Here is a 19,537-nt window from a genome sequence, read left to right on the forward strand (position 1 = left end):
AAACTATTATGCCATCTGTGAATAGAGATACTTTCATTTCTCTTCCCCATTATATATATGTGTGTTCTTAATTTATCTTGTTGAACTAGCTAGGACTTCCAGAACTATGCTAGGAGTAACCAGAGCGAGTATCTTCGCCTTATTCTCAGTCATACAGGAAAGCACCTAGTTTTTTTTTATGTCAGTATGGTGTTACATAGCTGTTGTTTATTAGGTTAAGAAGGATCTCTTTTATCCTAGTTATCTTTCATCTTTCTAAGAAAGCTACCTTCTTTACTGTTAGGTAATGTTCTTCTCTACCCATGATTATATTCTTTCAATCTGTTTTTTTTTTTTTTGTGATATTGATTCAGCTACTCTTTCTTTGGTTAGTGTTTACATGTGATTTCTTTCTCCCTCCTTTTCCTAGTAATCCATCAATATATTTGTGTTTAAAGTCATTTTCTTATACATAGTATATTGTTGAGTCTTTTTTTATTCCAATATCATAACAATTAACTGTTGTGTTGAGATCATTGGTATTCAATGTGATTATTAAGATTTGATTAAAATTTACTGTCTTGCTATTTCTAATTTTTTTCAATCTACATTTTCACCCCTTCTTTTCATCTTTTCCTTGTGTTCAGTGAATATTTTTAAATGAAAATATTTCATTTCCTCTATTGAATTATATTTGTAGTACTCAAAAAATGTTTTAATGGTTTCCCTCAGATTAAAAATATGCATATATTCTAAATCAGATTACCATCAAATAACATTATATAATTTCACTTGTGGTAAAAGATTTCCTGCAACATTATATCCTCAATTTCTCTGTCTCATCTATTCCAAAGTCCTTATTTTCTATTTTCACTTGTTGTATAGTAAGAACACAAAATACATTGTAGTTTATAGATTCTGTTATTTTTAGAGCAACTAAAAAATAACAAAAATATTATTATTTTTACATTCAATTATTCTCTTTCAAGAACTCTTCATTTCTTTGTATGGATCCAATTTTCAGTAAGGTAAATCAGATTTTTCTCAAAACAAGTTCTATAGTGTTTATGGCACTGTATTCCCATGAATTTTATTTTCTAAGAATGTTCTTATCACAACATCATTTTTGAAAGATATTTTTATTAAGTAAAGTATACTTTGGCAGGTTTTTCTTTTCCTGTGTTTTGTTGCTGTTCTTTTAAATGTCTGTTAGCACTTTCAAGTCTCAATCCATTATCTTTGGCTTGTATGCTTTCCAAAGAGAAATTGGCCTAATTTCTGTTGCTGTTCCTCTTCGTATGTTTCTTCCTTTTTCAGTGTCACCACAAATGTCTCTTCTTTTTGTTTTGTTTTCAGTAGTTGGAATGTAATTTACCTCGATGTGTGTGTGTATGTTTATCTTGCATGATGTTTTATGTCTGTACTGTGGCATCTTGTTGCTGATTTTGGAATATTATAGGCCATTATTTCTTTTGCTGATTCTCTCTCTCTTTTCATTCAGCAATTGCCATAATGCATTTGCTAGAATGTCTGCTGTTGTTCCACTGCTCTCAGATGTTCTATTCCTGTGAGGAACTTAAGCTACTACAAAATTACAAGGAATAGAGACTTCCCTCATCTCTGATACGAAGTTTAAGTTTAGGGGTGTAGGTAAAATTGCATTATTTCTGGAATCTCTTGCTTGGCTTTAGTGCATCTCCATATCAATAGGTAATTAAATGGGTGAGTGAGGGCCTATCTGGACCAGAGAAGTTGGGTGGAGCTCTCTTTTCCGTTTCAACCGGGTGGAGAGAGATGCAGGACAACTGCTTGTAAGAAATAAATGGGTTTCTCCCACTTTATTTCTCCCTTTGACTGATTTTGGTTTCAAAGGTATTTTGCTCTGGGATTTTCACCGTGGAGTTCACGGAGATTCCAAAAAACCACCTTTATTTTCTGTAATAAATAAAAATACTCACCAAAAGCTATTATATACACAGTTACAGTGTATTACAGAGAAAGAATTCAGGTTAAAATCATCCAAGGAAAGAAGCAAATAAGTATCATATATGGAACTTCTCCTTGAGCTGGGAAATGTTACTCTCCTGAAATCAATGTATGACAGTTGGCACAGAGTACTGCTATCCCGGGAAGCTCCCTGAGAACCAGTTTTCAAAATTTGTGTATCTGGGCTCCATTACATAAGCATGACTAATTGATTGATCATCCACATCATTGATCTCAGTCTCCAGATCACTAATACTGTGTAATACATAGTCTTTAGGCAAATAAAGACAGGACATCTGGCAGGACCTTCCAAGGGCCTAGAGATTATCTCTGAGAAGCTAAGGGCAAAGGCTAGACTGCTCTTTAGAAAAGGTTACATTCCTTACTACACAATTCGGTTTGCTTCTTGTTGTTTTCTTCTTCTTTCTTTTTCTTTCTTTCTGTCTTTCTCCTTCCTTCCTTCCTTCTTTCTTTCCCTTTTTCAAATTCAAATGGGTATTTCTATTAACTTCTCTTCAAATTCATTATTTTTTTTTCTCTAGGCTTCGTCAAGTCCACTATATATCTTTGAAGCATTCTCCAACTCTTGTTATTGCGTTTTTCATTTCTAACATTCTCTCTGATTGTTTATGTAGGTGCCAGTATCTGCTGAACTTGTTCATCTGATCCTGAATGTTATCAGCCTATCAGACCTTTAACACATCTCATAGTTATTTTGTGTCATTTATCACTTCTAACATCTATGTTTACCTGAGCACGGTTTTCTTCATCTCTTTTTAATGTATTGTTTTTCTTTCATATGTCTCATTATTATTTGTTGAGTGTATTTGTATAGGACAGTAGATGTTGAGGTACATAGTGTTTATGCAAAGAAATAGGCATGTTTTCCTTTCTGTTATTAGTTTAGTGTGAAGGTTCCCATTTGTCTAGTTAGAAGTTGGACTAAGTTTGAGATTTACTATTGCTTGACAGTATCATAGCCTCTGAATTTCTGTAGAGATACTTTTTGTTTAGGGTAGAATTTTTGTTTACCTCCTATTTGATTTTGAATTTTAGGTCTTCCCTTTGTGCTGTAAATCAGGGAGGGCTTCTTGAACCCTTTTTTTTCTTGTCCTTCTACCAGAACTGTTCTGCTTTAATTTGCTATATGAATTTTCCTACTTTGGCCTGGGAGGTTAATGTTGGAAAGGTATGTTTTCTACTGTTCTGATTAATCTTTCATTTTAGGCATACACTCTTATCTCTGGGTCTGGAGTGTGCAGATATTTCAGTCCCTCTGTCACTCCCCTGGCTCCAGTTATAGGCTATCTAATCCTGACTCTTCCCCAAGACTAGAGGTTATTTTCTTCCTGTTCCTTTGTTGAGCTGCACGTGGTTTCTGCTTTTTACCTCCAGTTCTCACACCACAATAATCTTCGCAGAACTCTTTCTGACCTTTTCTGTAAGTGTCCAAAGTGGATTATGGAAAAACAGCATGCAAGAGCATGGGGATGCCTCTAATTCACCTGCCTTTCCTCCCAACCAGGGTTGTTCACTATTTTTCCACCTAAAACTTGGCCATCTCCAATTTGTCAACTATTTTAGCTATATACTTCTTATTGGTGCCCAACAGCTTCTACCTCAGATGAACATACTGATTGCTTAATGGATTCAGCTATCTGATTAGTCTGATGAAAAGTAATAAACTTCCAGTTAGTCAGGATCATTTTCATTAAAAGAGCAGAAACAATACTCCTTCTAGCTCTTCATTTCCTGGAGTAAAACTCAGAGCAGAAATAATCTCTTAAATTATTAAAAATTGATATTGTGATCTGAAAATAGATGCAGAAAACTTAGCTAACATAAATAAAGGAACTACTTTCCCTGGTAGGAACAAGATAATATTTCTCATCATATCATACAGTCCTTTTTTGTCCCTGATATGAATTTTGGAGACAGCACAGAAAGCAAACAAAGATATACCAGGACACGAGGGATTAATTTTAACATCTTGATAGTAAAGTTGTTTGATTTCATTAGCTCTAAAATAGTGAGGGAGGGAATTCAGTCATTACTAGGATTGGGTCTTACAGAGAAGTTAAACACCAGCAGAGGCCATGGTCCCCTTGTGTGCACCACTGAAAGCAGATATATGCAGTCAAACCATAGGCTAGGAAGAGTTCCATCAGGTTTCTGGGTTGCTATACCCTTACTTGAATAAGACATCAGATTAGCCTGGACTTTATTAGGTTCATCTACTATTTCCTCTTACTATCTTGACTTCTTAGTCTAGACTCAATTTTGTGCTCTCAGAGTTAGGGTTCTATTGTAGTCTTCTTCTGGACAACTAATTAAAAGTTGATCTCAATATAGAAGCCGTTTCTGAAAACTGTAAGAAACAAGACTTTAGAAATAAAATATCACTTAAGGAAAATCTGGTTCTACAAATTCAAATTAAATTTGGTCAGGGTGAAAATTTATCTAAGAGAAAGATCCATTTCACAAGTCTGTGACTGATAGAATTTTCCGAAAAAAACTGAAGGAGAAACACAAGCCTGAGGGATTTGTATGACAATAATCTGCAGCTGCTTTTGTCCTCAAGGAGATGAAATGAAAACAGGAGAGTGATTGGCCTCTTAATGAGAAGATTTCGAATCAAGGTCATACTTCCATGTGGAGGGAAAACATTTTTAAAACAGAGACATATTGTACTTCCCTGTTCCCTAACCACCATCCAGCACAGAATTGTGCCTCCGGATCCACTGTTGTTTCTCTGCCCCAGAAGGAAATCTCCAGGAGCTATTTCACTCAGAATATCTTAGTTTCTCATTTTCAGCTTTCTTTGACTGATGGGAGCTACTGGTGGGACATTAGGGGATGGTAGTGTGGCTATGCATCCCCCCCAGTCTGTCCTGCTTGGTTGTAAATCTAGCAGTGGCTGGGTTTTTCCCCAGCCACAGCATCTTTTAGATGGTTTCCTGTGACCTCTCCAGCCTCCACTGGGTTCCAATAACTTCTAAATAGGATCCCCTACTTTTTCTATCAAGCTTAAAGTGATGACTGCTTTCCATTGTTGCTTGCCCAAAGATGCCTTGATATCTTTGTTGGTTAACCTTACCTATACTTCTGAAAATAACCCTTTCTTTAAATTCCCATCAGTGAAACGCTTTTGAGCACGCTGCTGATTTCTTCTAGGACCTGGACTGATACAATCCTCAAATGTCAGAGCCTGAATTTGACCCCAAGCTGTGCGGATCAAGAGTTTGTTCTTTTAACAGTGGACTATGAAAGAAGAGGGAATAGCATCATCACTTTAACTCGAGGACCTTTTGATTCAGTGTCTAATTTATTTGCCTGAATTTTTTGTCTTTTTACTGTATCAGCTCGTTTCTCAGAGAATACCTCCTGCTTACTATATTTTTTAAATGTAAGTACCACTTGATACCGCAGTTCTGTCACTTCATCTCCTCCCTGAACTCTGCATCTGTGTTATAACCACAGCCAGCCCACTCTGGCGATAGGAGTGCTGCTTTCACATTCCTTTAAATGTAAGAATAAATCCCCTTGGAGGATAAATGAGAAAGGATGTCCTATTATACACCAGGTAACACTATTTTATATTCCCTGGAAGTAGCTGCTGAGAGTTTTTAACCAGTAGGCTACAGTATCATGAAAAGCCTTCACAGTCATCTTTAAACAACATTTATTCTTTATCTAACAGGTGTATTTTTAGCTCTCTACTCATAACTCAGAAATAGGAGTTACATTTCTACTTTAGAATTCCCAGTAGTAAATTTTAGCACACTAAACTTTCTCTGACACCTCTGATTTTTATGTCACTATTATTTTTATAGCCTGGCCTTTGAAGAGACTGATAAGTCTAAGGGACTTTGGCCTCTCATGCCATAACATATGTTTAAAGAGATAACTTGTTCTTAAAAAATATAAATTATTTTAACTGTAAGAGGATATTTATCATATGAACTATGCCAAGATTTTTAAACTTTAAAACCACATTAAAAATATAAATTTGTCATACATACACACACATACATATATATATGTTTTCTTCAAAATTAGTAAAATAACCAAACAATATAGTAAAGTTAAAAAAGTATGTTTAGCATTTGAAACTATTGTAAATGGGCAAGTTTGAAGGTTAGATATTACTAAATGCTATTAATTCCATGAGACTAGGAGTATGTGGATCATGTCTTAACCTTCACATCTACTAGTGGCGGGTGAAAATATTAGTTAACAAGAGGAGAGAAAGATATATTACAAGTTCATTAATATCTGTTCCAATATTCTTGTCTGATTTAGCTTTCAAGACAAGGCCCTTTTTTACTTTATCTTCAGTGCCACCCCAGATGATCTCTGTTGCCCAGCATTTTGTGGGATGCCCACTTTGAGAAGGATGGCAGGGCCTTGAAAGGGCCTTTCAAGATATAACCTTTATTTCCCTTTTCAAAACCAATCATGTCATTCAGTTCTAAATGCAATTTGACTGATGCCTTAAACTCCAACCATTCAGATTATTCTAGCACAGGGCATGTGCTAACAAGGAGTGGTTCCAGGTCTTATAAGAGAGATGAAAAGTTCTCCTCTTAATATATTCATTTAAACTGATACAGAACATTAAAAAAACAAATGTTACAGAGGAAACATTGGGTCATCCTTTAAATTGCAACAGAAGTGTTCCAATAAGCATGTCCCCATTGAAAAAACAGTCCAATTAAATTGGGGTTGGGCTCAGAAGTTTGCATTCTTGACATAGTTTAGTTTTAGTTGTTGCTGCTACATAATTTAGTTTATTGATAATAATTTGGGGAGGATTTTGAATTAGAGCTTCATTTGAATAATTTCATATTGTTTTCTATGTATATTTTGGAAATATAATTTTATATTTGCTTCAAAACCCAACTGAATTTGAATTAAACACAGTTTCTCCATAATTTAGACTATCTCATTTCATAAACATAGTTCCCAATATTAGTGACTGGAATTGGAAAATCTAAGGCACTTCTGGTTTTTATTTTTCCAGGCTAGAGATAGAGTAATCACAGAAACTACTTGTGGTTGCAAAATAGCACTTAACCATTATCGAGAAGTAAGATGTATTTATATATCTTCCATTAAGCTGAATTTAAGCTCAGGAATTTTTTTTTTTCTCTGATGCACACCAAATCTTACACTCATACACACAAAATAAATGCAACTTGGAGTTTTGTGTGTGTGTGTGTGTGTGAAAGAGAAAAAGAGAAAAAGAGAAGGGTGGGATAGAGAGAAGTTGATTCCTCAGGAAATGGTGGAAATAATATGAAATGGTGGATCAAAATTGAGTGAACAATGGTTTCAGAAATCTCATCATATAACAAGAAAAAGAGGATGTTCATAGCAGATAAAGAAGCTATGAAATGCCATTGTCTCTATTATTTCAATATAGCACCTGTGAATAAAATAATTTGCCTGTGATTCATAAAAATAATTATGTCCAAACACAAATCACATTTAATGTAAAGTTTTATGATGCACAAAAAAGGAAGCATTTTTAATAATAATCTCATAGGGGAAAAAAGATGGTGACATGAGAAGTGAGGCAGAAACCTCCTCCCCAAACACATATAACATGAAAATACAACAAGTACAACTAATCCTGAAAGAGTGACCTGAGGACTGCAGAACAGAGTGCCTACATTTGGGGAAAAAAGATGTCATATAAAAAGGGTAAAGTAGCAAAGCCATGGTCAGGAGGGATCTGGGACCTCCTTCCACCCCAGTCCACAGGTGGGAGGAAGAGAAAGAGAGCTGGGAGAGAGTAGAAGCCCAGGACTGCTAAACACCCACCCCTGGAGATCTGCTGTAGGAGCACAAACCAACATTACATGGTGCTCTGGAGATCAGTAGGGTTGGAAAGCAAAGACAGGCAGAACACTTGGAGAACCTGAGATTCCAGCCATTTGTGGAGAACAAGTACCCACATCTGCCCCCCCTAAGACAAATAAAAGGTGGGCACTTTAAAAGATTTCCCAACAGTGAGAGCAGTGCTAAAGGGGAGAAGATTACACAGAGCTTGCTGCTCAAGAGAAGGGACAGGTGGACAAAATCATTCCAGCACACTCAGCCCAGTAGGTGGGGAACTCCCGGGAGCTTCAGATGCTTCAAATCCCTGGCTGGCAATGCAGCTCCAAGGTCCCCCACTGTGACAAGCAGCCTGCCACTGCTTCCTCCTGGCAGGTACCAGTTCTTTACACCAGCTGCCCCACAATCATGCCAGGCCAACCCGAGCATGGCACTGCCTATTGCAGCCACAGGGCCAAAGCACAGAGGCTTTTCCCTGCATGCTTGGCTCACTGGACCTGGAAGTGGAGGCAGGTGCTACAGGTGGAAAGAAAGGAGAGAGCTCTTTCCTCCTGACCACCTGCAACCCTCACCATTGCTCCAGGTAGTCAGCATCTCCAGAGACCAGAGCTTCTGGCCCTAGAACTTCTGGGCACTTGAGAGCACCACATACACAAAATTATTATTCCATAGGAATGACTAAAAAATAAAATGGCAAAATTCTGTCCAAACAAAATACAGGAAAAGACACAAGAAAGATGGTAAGTGAAACTGACATCACTAAACTACTTGATAAAGATTTCAAAATAAAAATTATAAACATGTTCATTGGGCTGCAGAAAAATATTCCAGATCTCAAGGAAGACTACAAAAAAGATAGAAACTTTGAAAATGCACTATTTGAAATGACACATACACAGAAGGGATTTAAAAGTTGATAAGATGAGGTACAGAAGAGGGTAAATGAAATAGAAATTAGAGAACAGGAAAACAAAGAAGCTGAGTCACAGAGAGTAAAAAGGATCTCTAGTAATGGGAGAATAATGAGAACTGTGCAAACAATCCAAATGGAACAATATTCACATTATAGGGGCACAAGAAGAAGAAAAGAGAGACAAAAGAATAGAAAGTGTCTTTGAGGAAATAATTGCTGAAAACTTCACCAATCTGGGGAAGGAAATAGTCTCTTAACATGGAAGTGCAAAGATCCCCCAACACAAGAAACCCTAAGAGGGCAACACCAAGACATAAAATAATCAAAATGGAAAAGATCAAGAACAAGGAAAGAGTATTGAAAGCAGCCAGAGAGAGAAAAAAAATCACTTATAAAGGAAGCATCATCAGGCTATCAGCAGACTTCTCAGAAGACACCTTAGAGTCCAGAAGGGAGTGGCATGATATATTTAATGCAATGAAATAGAAGGGTCTCCAACCAAGAAAACTCTACCTGGTGAGATTATCACTTAAATTTGAAGTAGAGATTAAACAATAGGCAAAAGTTGAGAGAATTTACCTTCCACAAACCATCTGTACAGTGTATTTTAAAGGGACTGCTCTAGATGGAAGTGCTCCTAAGGCTAAATAGCTGTCAGCAGAGAAAAAAAAAAACAACAGTAAAGGAAGTAGACCAATTAATTAAATGCAAAATTAAATCACTTACAAATTTAGTCAAGGGATACACAAAGAGTAAAGACACAAAATATAAAGAATAGAAGAGGAATAAGAAGAAGGGGGTGTAGAACCTTTAGACTGTGTTTGAAATAGCATAATTAGTGAGTTAACATAGGCTGTTAGGTAGTAAGGAAGCTGCCCTTGAACCATTGGTAACACTGAATCTAAATTCTACAATGGCAATAAGTACATATCTATAATCACCCTAAGTATAAATGGACTAAATGCACCAATCAAAAGACAATCAAAAGACATAGAGTGGAAGAATGGATAAAAACACAAGACCCATCTATAGGCTGCCTACAAGAGACTCACTTCAAACCCAAAGACATACACAAACTAAAAGTGAAGGGATGGGAAAAGATATTTCATGAAACTAACAGGGAAGAAAAAGCAGGAGCAGGATTACTTATCAGACAAAATAGATTTCAAAACAAAGAAAATAACAACAAAGAAGGACATTACATAATGATAAAGGGGTCAGTCCAACAAGAGGATATAACCATTATAAATATCTATGCACCTAACACAGGATCATCTACATATGTGAAACGATACTAACAGAATTAAAAAAGGTAATAAAATGCAATGCATTTATTCCAGGAGACTTCAACACACCACCTACTCCAATGGACAGATCGACCAAACAGAAAATAAGTAAAAGACAGAGGCACTGAACAACACATTAGAACATACGGACCTAATGGACATCTACAGAGCACTCCATCCAGAGCAGTGGGAAACACATTCTTCTCAAGTACACATGGAACATTTTCCAGAATAGATCACATACAAGGCTACAAAAAGAGCCTTGTAAATTTAGAAGAATTGAAATTGTACCAACCAGCTTCTCAGACAACAAAGGTATGAAATTAGAAATAAATTATGCAAAGAAAAAAAAAGCCCACAAACACCCAGATGCTTAACAACACGTTCTTAAATAGTCAATGGATCAATGATGAAATTAAAACAGAGTTAAGCAATATATGGAGACAAATGAAAATAATAACAACATCGCAAAAATCTGTGGGATGCAATGAAGGCCATGCTACGAGGGAAGTATACTGCAATACAGGCCTACCTCAGAAAAGAAGAACAGTCCTAAATTAACAGTCTAACCTCATAATTAATGAAACTAGAAAAGAAGAACAAGTGAGGCCCAAAGTCAGTAGAAGGAGGGACATAGTAAAGATCAGATGAGAAATAAATAAAATTGGAAAAATAAAACAATAGAAAGAATACATGAAACCAGGAGCTGGTTCTTCAAGAAAATAAACAAAATAGATAAACCCCTAGCCAGACTTACCAGAATTACTATTGTCAGAATGTATATTCTGCCTAAAGCAATATAAAGATTCAATGCAATCCCTTTCAATATACCAACAACATCCTTCAACGATCTGAAACAAATAGTTTTAAAATTCAGATGGAACCACAAAAGACCCCGAATAACCAAACCAATCCGGAGAAGGAAGAACAAAGCTGGAGAGGTGATACTTCCCAACTTCAAGCTCTACACAAAGCCACAGTAATCAAGACAAGTTGGTACTGGTGCAAGAACAGACCCATAGATAAATGGAGAGCCTACATAGAAACCCACCCATATATGGCCAATTAATATAGATAAAGGAGCTATGGATATACAATGGGGGAGAGACAGCCTGTTTAACAAATGGTGTTGGCAAAACTGAACAGCTACCTGTAAGAGAATGAAATGGGATTGCTGTTTAACTCCATACACAAAAGTAAAGCTGAAATGGATCAAAGACCTGAGTTAAGTAGTAGAAGTAAATAAACTCATAAAAGAAAACATAGGCAACAATTTCTTGAATATAAACATGAGAAACTTTTTCATGAACACATCTCTTCGGGCAAGGGAAACAAAAGCAAAAAAAGAACAAATGGGACTACATCAAACTAAAAAGCTTCTGTACAGCAAAGGACACCATCGGCAGAACAAAAAGGCATCCTACAGTATGGGAGAATACATTTGTAAATTATATATCCAACAAGGAGTTAACATCCAAAATATATAAAGAGCAGAATGCCTTAAAATCCAAAAATTAAATAACCTGATTAAAAAATGGGCAGAGGATTTAAACAGACACTTCTCCAAAGAAGAAATTCAGATGGTTAATAGGCACATACAAAGATGCTCAACATCGCTAATCATCCAGGCAATGCAAATTAAAACCACAGTGATATATCAACTCACACCAGTTAAGACAGCCAATATCCAAAAGACAAAAGACAAGGAGCAGCAAATGCTGGCGAGGATGCAGAGAAAGGGAAACCCTCCTACACTGTTGGTAGGAATGTACATTAGTTCAACTATTGTGGAAAGCAATATGGAGGTTTCTCAAAAACCTAAAAAATAGAAATACCATTTGACCCAGCATTTCTACTCTTAAGGATTTACCAGAATAAAACAAGATCACAGATTCAAAAAGACATATGCAACCTATGTTTATCACAGCACTGTTTACAATAGCCAAGATATGGAAGCAACCTAAGTGTCCATTAATAGAGAAATGGATAAAGAAGAGGTGGTACATACACACAATGGAATACTATTCAGCCATGTGAAAGAAACAAATCTTACCATTTGCAACAACATGGATGGAGCTAGAGGGTGTTATGCTCAGTGAAATAAGCCAGGAGAAGAAAGACAAGTACCAAAATGATTTCACTCATTTGTGGAGTTTAATAACAAAGTAAAAATGAAGGAACAAAATAGCAGCAGACTCACAGACTCCAAGAAGGGACAGGTGGTTACCAAAGGGAAAGGGTTGGGTAGTGTCGGTGGGGAGGGAGGGAGAAAGGGATTAAGGGGTACTATATAGGTAGGTAGGTCATGGGGAAGGCATTACAGCACCTGGAAGTTAAGTGATACTGTTATATCATCTTACTATGCTAATGAACAGTGACTGCAATGAAGTTGGGGTGACTTGATAATACTGGTGAATGTTGAAACCACAATGTTACTCATGTGAAACCTTCATAGAGTTGTATATCACTGTATCTTAATTTAAAAATTAGATTTTCATAGTACTTGAGAATGTTATGAGATTATTGAAAGAGCATGCTTGACGCTAGTTGTAAAATAAGATTTTCAGTTTCTTCTTATTAAGTATATTTTGACTCTTTTTTATGCTTGGAGTCACTGGTTTTGAAATATGCCTATAAAATAAACTGCATTAATTAAAAATAATAATAATGATAATCTCATAGATTGTATTAAAACTTTTCAACTATAAACTTTGACTATTTTAAGTACTTATTGTGTATTTTTTCTTCATAGCAGATGTATTGCTACTATAAGTTTTAAGGACAGCATATTTATCAAATTGCAAACTGGTATACTATGATATATAACTGTGAAATTAAATACTGATTGAGATATTTATAAACAACTGCAACTTATTAGTACTTTTTAATAATGTTTTACACTATATAAAATGTACCATATATTGTTATGCATTCATCACAGCTACTTTGTTAGCTATTCAAAATAGAGAGGCAGTCTTTAAGAAGTTTACTGAGTTGTCATGGTCTCACAGCTCTAATAAGATTAGACCATATGCCTGTTCTTTATCACCTGCTTAAATGGCCCTTGATACTATCTCACACAGAATGACTAAACATATATACTTAGTAATAGTATCACTAAGAAGATACCATACAAAGTTTTGCAACATGAGAAAATTTATTGGCTAAAACCAAATTCAATAAATCTATATGGGAAAATACATATTTTCAGGTAAAAATTATCATCATAATTCATTCAGAAAAGATTTATTAAGCAATTATGATGTGTTAGGTACCATTGTAGGTAATAAAAATACTACAGAAACAAATCAGATACAAAGATCTTTGCTTCATAGTGTTTCTAGCTAGCGGAAGAAACAGACACAAGAAAAATTCACATCTATTTATGGAGGATAGCGGTAAGTGATTAAAAACTAATAATAATAATAATAATAATAATAATAATAATAATAATAATAATAATAAAGCGAACAGGGGGAAGCTGAACTGTAACCAAGAATGTCCAGGATGTTACTAAAAGGTGTATTTTGAGTAAAAACTTATAGCAGTTGCTACCTACACAGATAACTGGTGAGTCAGTTTACCTGGAGAAAAGAACCAGAAGGAGATACGCATTAAGACACTGAACGGCCCTGGGTTATGCCATTGTGAGGGCTTGCTAGGAAAATCTGAAATCCATAAACCAGGCCATAAGGAAGGGCAGTTGGTATTTCTTCTTCCTTTGGATTGTCTCACTCTGTTCCTAAGGTCTTTCAACTTGTTAAATTAGGTCCACTCAGATCATCTAGAATAACCTCTATTACTTAAAGACAGCTGATTATGAACTTTAATCACACCTACTAAATACATTCAGAGCATCTACTAGGGTTGTATTTTATTGGCTAACTAGGCACTGTAGCCTCACTGACCCTCAGACTGGGGGTAGAAAGTTCCAGGCGGAGGGACAAGCCAGTGACAAGGTCCTAAAGGAGCATGCCTACCACATTTCTGGAAGAGCAAAAGGCCCAATGTGTCTTGTGTGAAATGAGTGAGACAGAACTGCGGGAGATGAAGTCAGAGGGATAACTAGCAGCTGGGTGCATGTTAGGTCTTGTGAGTTGAGCTTTTACCCTTAGGGAGATGGGCAGACATTGCAGGATGCTGAGCATAATGGATATGCTCTGAGGTATATTTTATATCATCCTTTTGGCTACTCTGTTCTGTTCAGATTAGTCTAAAAGGAGCAAGGAGAAAAGCAAAGAGAGGTTAGACAATAATCCACCGTGGTTGAGAATAGCGTGGAGTTTTCAAATTATATGTTGAAAACAAGAGCCATGAACATTTGCTTATGGGCTGGATGAGGAATAAGAGAAAAGTGATTACAATATTCTGGCTAGAGCAATGGGAAGAATAGAGTTGACATTAACTGACAAGGGCTTTATGGAGAGAATATCAATAGTCTGCTTTGTTTTTGTTGCACGTCATATGTCTATTAGATATCCAAAATGAGACACTAAATTGGTGGTATGGAGTTAAAATTATGGATCCAAATTGAGATTTATCATCTCATAGGTGGTACACTTCTGATTTATTGTTAAAGATTTACACACAAGCAGTAATTTGAAATGTTATATTATATATGAAGAAACAACAAAAAGAAAACATTCATAAGCCAGACTCAGTAATGAATAATATTACATTTTTGGCATGCTTCCTTCCAAATTTTTTCTTCTTAATTATGTGAAATCATAGGATATATGAATTTTCTAACATTAATTTATTCCAAAGTACATGTAAACATTTTCTTTGATGACTGCATAATATTCTGTTCTATATAATACATCCTCAGATAATGTTTTTCATTTATCTTTTTCTTCACTCTGTTATAAATATTGCAGCAATGATCATCCTTGCATATTGTTTTACTCATAATTATATATTATCAAAAAGATGTTATATAAATTTAACCACAATTTTCACATACTCACTAACTGGCAGAAAAGTTTGAAAATATATTTTATGCTAGTGTTTATCTGAAATGCTACTTCATATGTAAAGATCAATACTTTAAACAGTGTGTTAAGTAATAAAAGCCCAGAGAGCAGAAATGATGTGCTGTAAATGAAAAGAAATAATCACTTTTCAGAAAACTTAGCCAATCTGAGATGATTAAAATAGCCTGTTTACTACTGCCAAAAAATAGAGTTATCTGTGTAATTTAGATGACCTACTTCCCAGAAGAAAATGAAAAAATCTGCTTAAATATGTGTGTCACCTGAGATAGGGAAAATGATGTTTAGAAACTTTTTTATCTTCCTATTTTATGAGAAGAAAAGTTCTCAGACATCCTCAAACTTATTCATACAAGACATACAAAAGGTGTAATTCTCAGCATGCGAATTTGTGAGCTTTGTCCCAGAGTGAGGAATTTCTACTTTTGCAAAATGGCAGAAAATGTCACATTTGACAACTGCTCACAGAAATCAGTTTCACTCAAAAGAGGTTATTTGTAAAAGAAATTCATACACATACTAAGTCCTGCTGAAATCTAAAATGAGATTGAAAACAAACCTTCTTAAGCTGCTCTAGACCTTTTCACACTATTGCTCTCTTTTTCTACATCATTAGTGTTCTGCTTTTGCTGAATAGTTTTCCTTACTCTCCTAGCTGCTAGTTACTGCCACTTTGATCCTTGCAGTAAAGTATCTAATCTGTAATGACTCCGCTTAACTTGGTAGTTTATCTAGGAAATTCTTCTTTTTCTCAAAATTAAAATTAATATTTTAGATCCTTATTAGTATAATGGCACTGGTGTTCTCTCATTAACCAGTGGAACTGCTTCAATGAGATTATTGCTAAATGAGCAGTGGATGAGCAAAGGATTGCTTCTGAAATAATTTGTTACCTACAATCCACTGATATAAAAAGAGAATATTTCCTCAGAAATTAATAGTACTAAATGAAAACAAATGCAAAATTTATTAATATTTAATTGTGCATAGAAATATATCCATTAAAACTACAGCCTGGAAAGTTAGCTTACTGTAAGTATAACTAAAGTTGAAAATCAAACTCATACATTTAAAAAAGCAGTCAGTTTAAATAGATATAAATTCACTAGTAAAATTTTATTCTCAAGTAATAGTTATGCTAGATGCTACAGAAGTTGATCTCACTCACTGATGATATATCTGGCTTAAAATGAGAAAGCTTCCAAAATTGTAATTCAGTTAAATGTGTCTGCAAACTATCTCAAAAAATAAGGTGAAACTGAACTAATTTTCAAAAGCTAAATCAATTGTTAAAACAGGAAATAATAAGTACAATTACCCCAGCTACCAAGGTGGGCATACAGACTAATCAATATTTTCTTGGGCTTGGATGATAGTCACACATTAATTATTAGTGCATTTCGATTCCTCCAGCGGTTTACTCTATAGGGTCCATACATTTATGGGACAAAACAATAATGCTATGTTTTTAGAAAAAATAGTCCTCTCAAAATGAAAACGTTTGATTTAGTTACTAAAATAGGTTTGACCCCTTTCTAGAGGCAAAATTTTCAACAGGAGAAAGATTCTAGAGTTTGTTAACAATGCTATGAAAAGCAAAGCAAGAAATAATTTTAATGAAAAAGAGAGCACATGCTAGAAAAAAGAGTACAGAAGAATTGAGAATCTTTCAGTTTTTGAATCTCAATGAATTGCTTACCTCAGCTGGTCAATTTTTCATCATCTGGAAATGAGGGAATTGGACTCAATACTTTCTAGGTCTCTTTCCAGCATTTAGGTTTGGTAGTTCCATGAAAACTGAGATGCTGTCATTCAAACATCCAACAGTAATGGGCTGAGATAGGAAAGCTGTGATGGAGATTAAAGAGGTGGGGAGTAGGCCTAGGAGCTGCGTCTTGACCCGGAATCTGTGCTTATTCACCAGGCTATGCTTGGGCTTGAGGGGGATAGTATGGCACCCATTACACAAATATAAGTATTAACAGAGCACTCCATCATCTTTGGAATGTGGAGACATATTTTTATTGCTTTCAAGAGTGTTGCAACCACTCTTCCAGGGTTATGTAGCTGTTCAGGATTGTAGCCCTTGAGAAGGAAGTTCAAAGTAGAAATGAGGAACCAAGCCAGGTAAAGATGAACAGAACAATTGTAGTTCAAACATTGATTCAGGTGATTGTTAGCCATAAAGTCTTGAGCAAATTACTTTCCCTTTCCAGACCTCAATATGCTCACCCATAAAGTGAGTATAATAAGATCTACGTTAAAGTGGTGCTGTGAAACTCATGAGAGAGAATGTATGTGAAAACATCTAGCATAAGTCTTACAGGTGGATGTTTCTTAAATTTTACTGAATTCTCAGCTTCTTTCTCACCCTCACCACCTTGTCCACTTCTCATAGAGGTCTGTAAAATGTAGTTCATAAATATCTCTCATATTTCCCCTTCTCATTCATTTCCACTGCCAAATAGTTGAGCATGAGCCTTCATCATCTATTATATGAACTGATGAAATGAACCCCAACATTTTGCCTTCTGTCTTTCTGTCTTGTGATATAGTCTCAACTCTGCAGTCAAAATTACCTCTCTAAACTGAATACATGATCATTACTCTCCTCTGCTTAAAAATTTTAGATTAGGAAATAAATACCAATCCTCCCTCTTCAACCCTTTCTTCACTCTTTAAATAAATTTCCACATAATTCACCTGTATGTCAAGTTCATCATCTTTAGCTGTGTTAGGATTTTTTATATACGGTCTCTGATTTTCCTTCCAACATCCATATTGCTACCGTAGCTTCCACACACTCCACCCAACCTGCACTTTATGAGTACCCTCTAGTCTTTTGTATAAACATTTGTCTACATCTGCCATTATTTCTGCTGTTTTCTCTGTAGTTCAATCCTTGTAATCTTCAAGATTATGTCTCCATTGTTGAGCCTTTGCTGAAACTCCAAGGAAAATTATATGCATTATAAAAAGTGCTTAGATTACATTGCAATTTTTGACTTACATTTTTCTCTCCCAGAGGTTTCAGAGCTTCTGAGTCTAAGGGCAGTTTGGTATGCCTCTTTACACTCCCAAACTCTCCTGTGCCCATTACTGCACTGTGTATCATTAGGTTTGAAACTATTTTTTTAATGATGTATTAATTCTATGAAAATTTTTATGGATATAATTTCCTTATTTTTTAAGAATTTGATTGGTAGTCTTCAAGTATGGTTTGTTTGCTTTTTCAAGTAAGGACTTATAAGAGCCTCATGGAGGAGAGGATAAGGCATTTCAAGTCTGATCAAGGAATTAAGCATCAGTTTTATGAGTTCAGGAAAGACTATATACTAGAGAATTTGCAAAAGCATAGAATAATGTTTGTTTACCTTTACTAAAAAAAAAACAATATAAAAAGCAAAACCAAAACATTTACAAACCTCACTGAAACCACCATCCCCTACAGGTATGACCTTATGATTCTGTTCCCTTCAGGCCTCCCCACTAGGTACTCAGTGCTCCAGTATGGCTTTTACTATAAACTCATTTTATAGCAATAAATAATCCCTACATTTGTAAAAGCAATACATTTCCTTCATCATTTTACACAATGGAATACTTTTACTATCTCAAATATCTCCTTTTCTTGCCTTCTCTGACATCAAGTTTGCCTGTATTTCTTTGCACCTCTCTGACCAATGCTTCCAAAATTCTTTGCTGACTCCCCTTTTATATGATTGCCTGAATAAGGGCTCAAACATGGCCTTTTTTTTTCTTATTGATCTAAAGTGATTCACAGTTCACAGCTTTACTTATAATCTACAAGTAGATGATTGACAAATTCATATATTTTTCTATGATTTATTTTCTAAGTTATATTCTAGAATATTCTAGGATATCTTTTTATTTTTTTACTTTTTTATTTTTTTGAAGAACATTATGTTTACTAGGCTTTCCCCTACCCCAGGTTCCCCCCACAAACCCCATTACAGTCACTGTCCATCAGCATAGTAAGATGTTGTAGAATCACTACTTGTCTTCTCTGTGTTGCAAAGCCCTCCCCTTTCCCCCACCTCCCACATTATACATGCTAATCATAAAACCCCCTTTCTTCTTCCCCACCCTTATCTCTCCCTACCCTCCCACTCTCCCCAGTCTCATTCACTTTGGTAACTGTTAGTCCATTCTTGGGTTCTGTGATTCTGCTGCTGTTTCGTTCCTTCAGTTTTTATTTTGTTCTTATACTCCACAGATGAGTGAAATCATTTATTTGTCTTTCTCTGCTTGGCTTATTTCACTGAGCATAATACCCTCTAGCTCCATCCATGTTGTTGCAAATGGTAGGATTTGTTTGCTTGTTATGGCTGAATAATATTCCATTGTGTTTATCTGCCACATCTTCTTTATCCATTCATCTACTGATGGACACTTAGGTTGCTTCCATTTCTTGGCTAGTGTAAATAGTGCTGTGATAAACATAGGGGTGCATCTGTCTTTTTCAAACTGGAGTGCTGCATCCTTAGGGTAAATTCCTAGAAGTGGAATTCCTGGGTCAA

General features: G+C 35.6%; 1 long non-coding RNA gene across 1 annotated transcript in view; it reads right to left on the bottom strand.

The window, feature by feature from the left end:
* The window catches only part of LOC140845923 (uncharacterized), a 70,002-nt gene extending 53,076 nt beyond the window's left edge, over positions 1–16,926 (bottom strand). Inside the window, exon 1 of the long non-coding RNA XR_012124839.1 lies at positions 16,696–16,926. This is a non-coding gene — a long non-coding RNA (uncharacterized lncRNA). The remainder of the gene's footprint in view (positions 1–16,695) is intronic.
* Between the last annotated feature and the right edge of the window lie 2,611 nt (positions 16,927–19,537).

Source organism: Manis javanica, chromosome 14 (assembly GCF_040802235.1).
Source record: "Manis javanica isolate MJ-LG chromosome 14, MJ_LKY, whole genome shotgun sequence".
In the NCBI taxonomy this organism is placed as follows: Eukaryota; Metazoa; Chordata; class Mammalia; order Pholidota; family Manidae; genus Manis; species Manis javanica.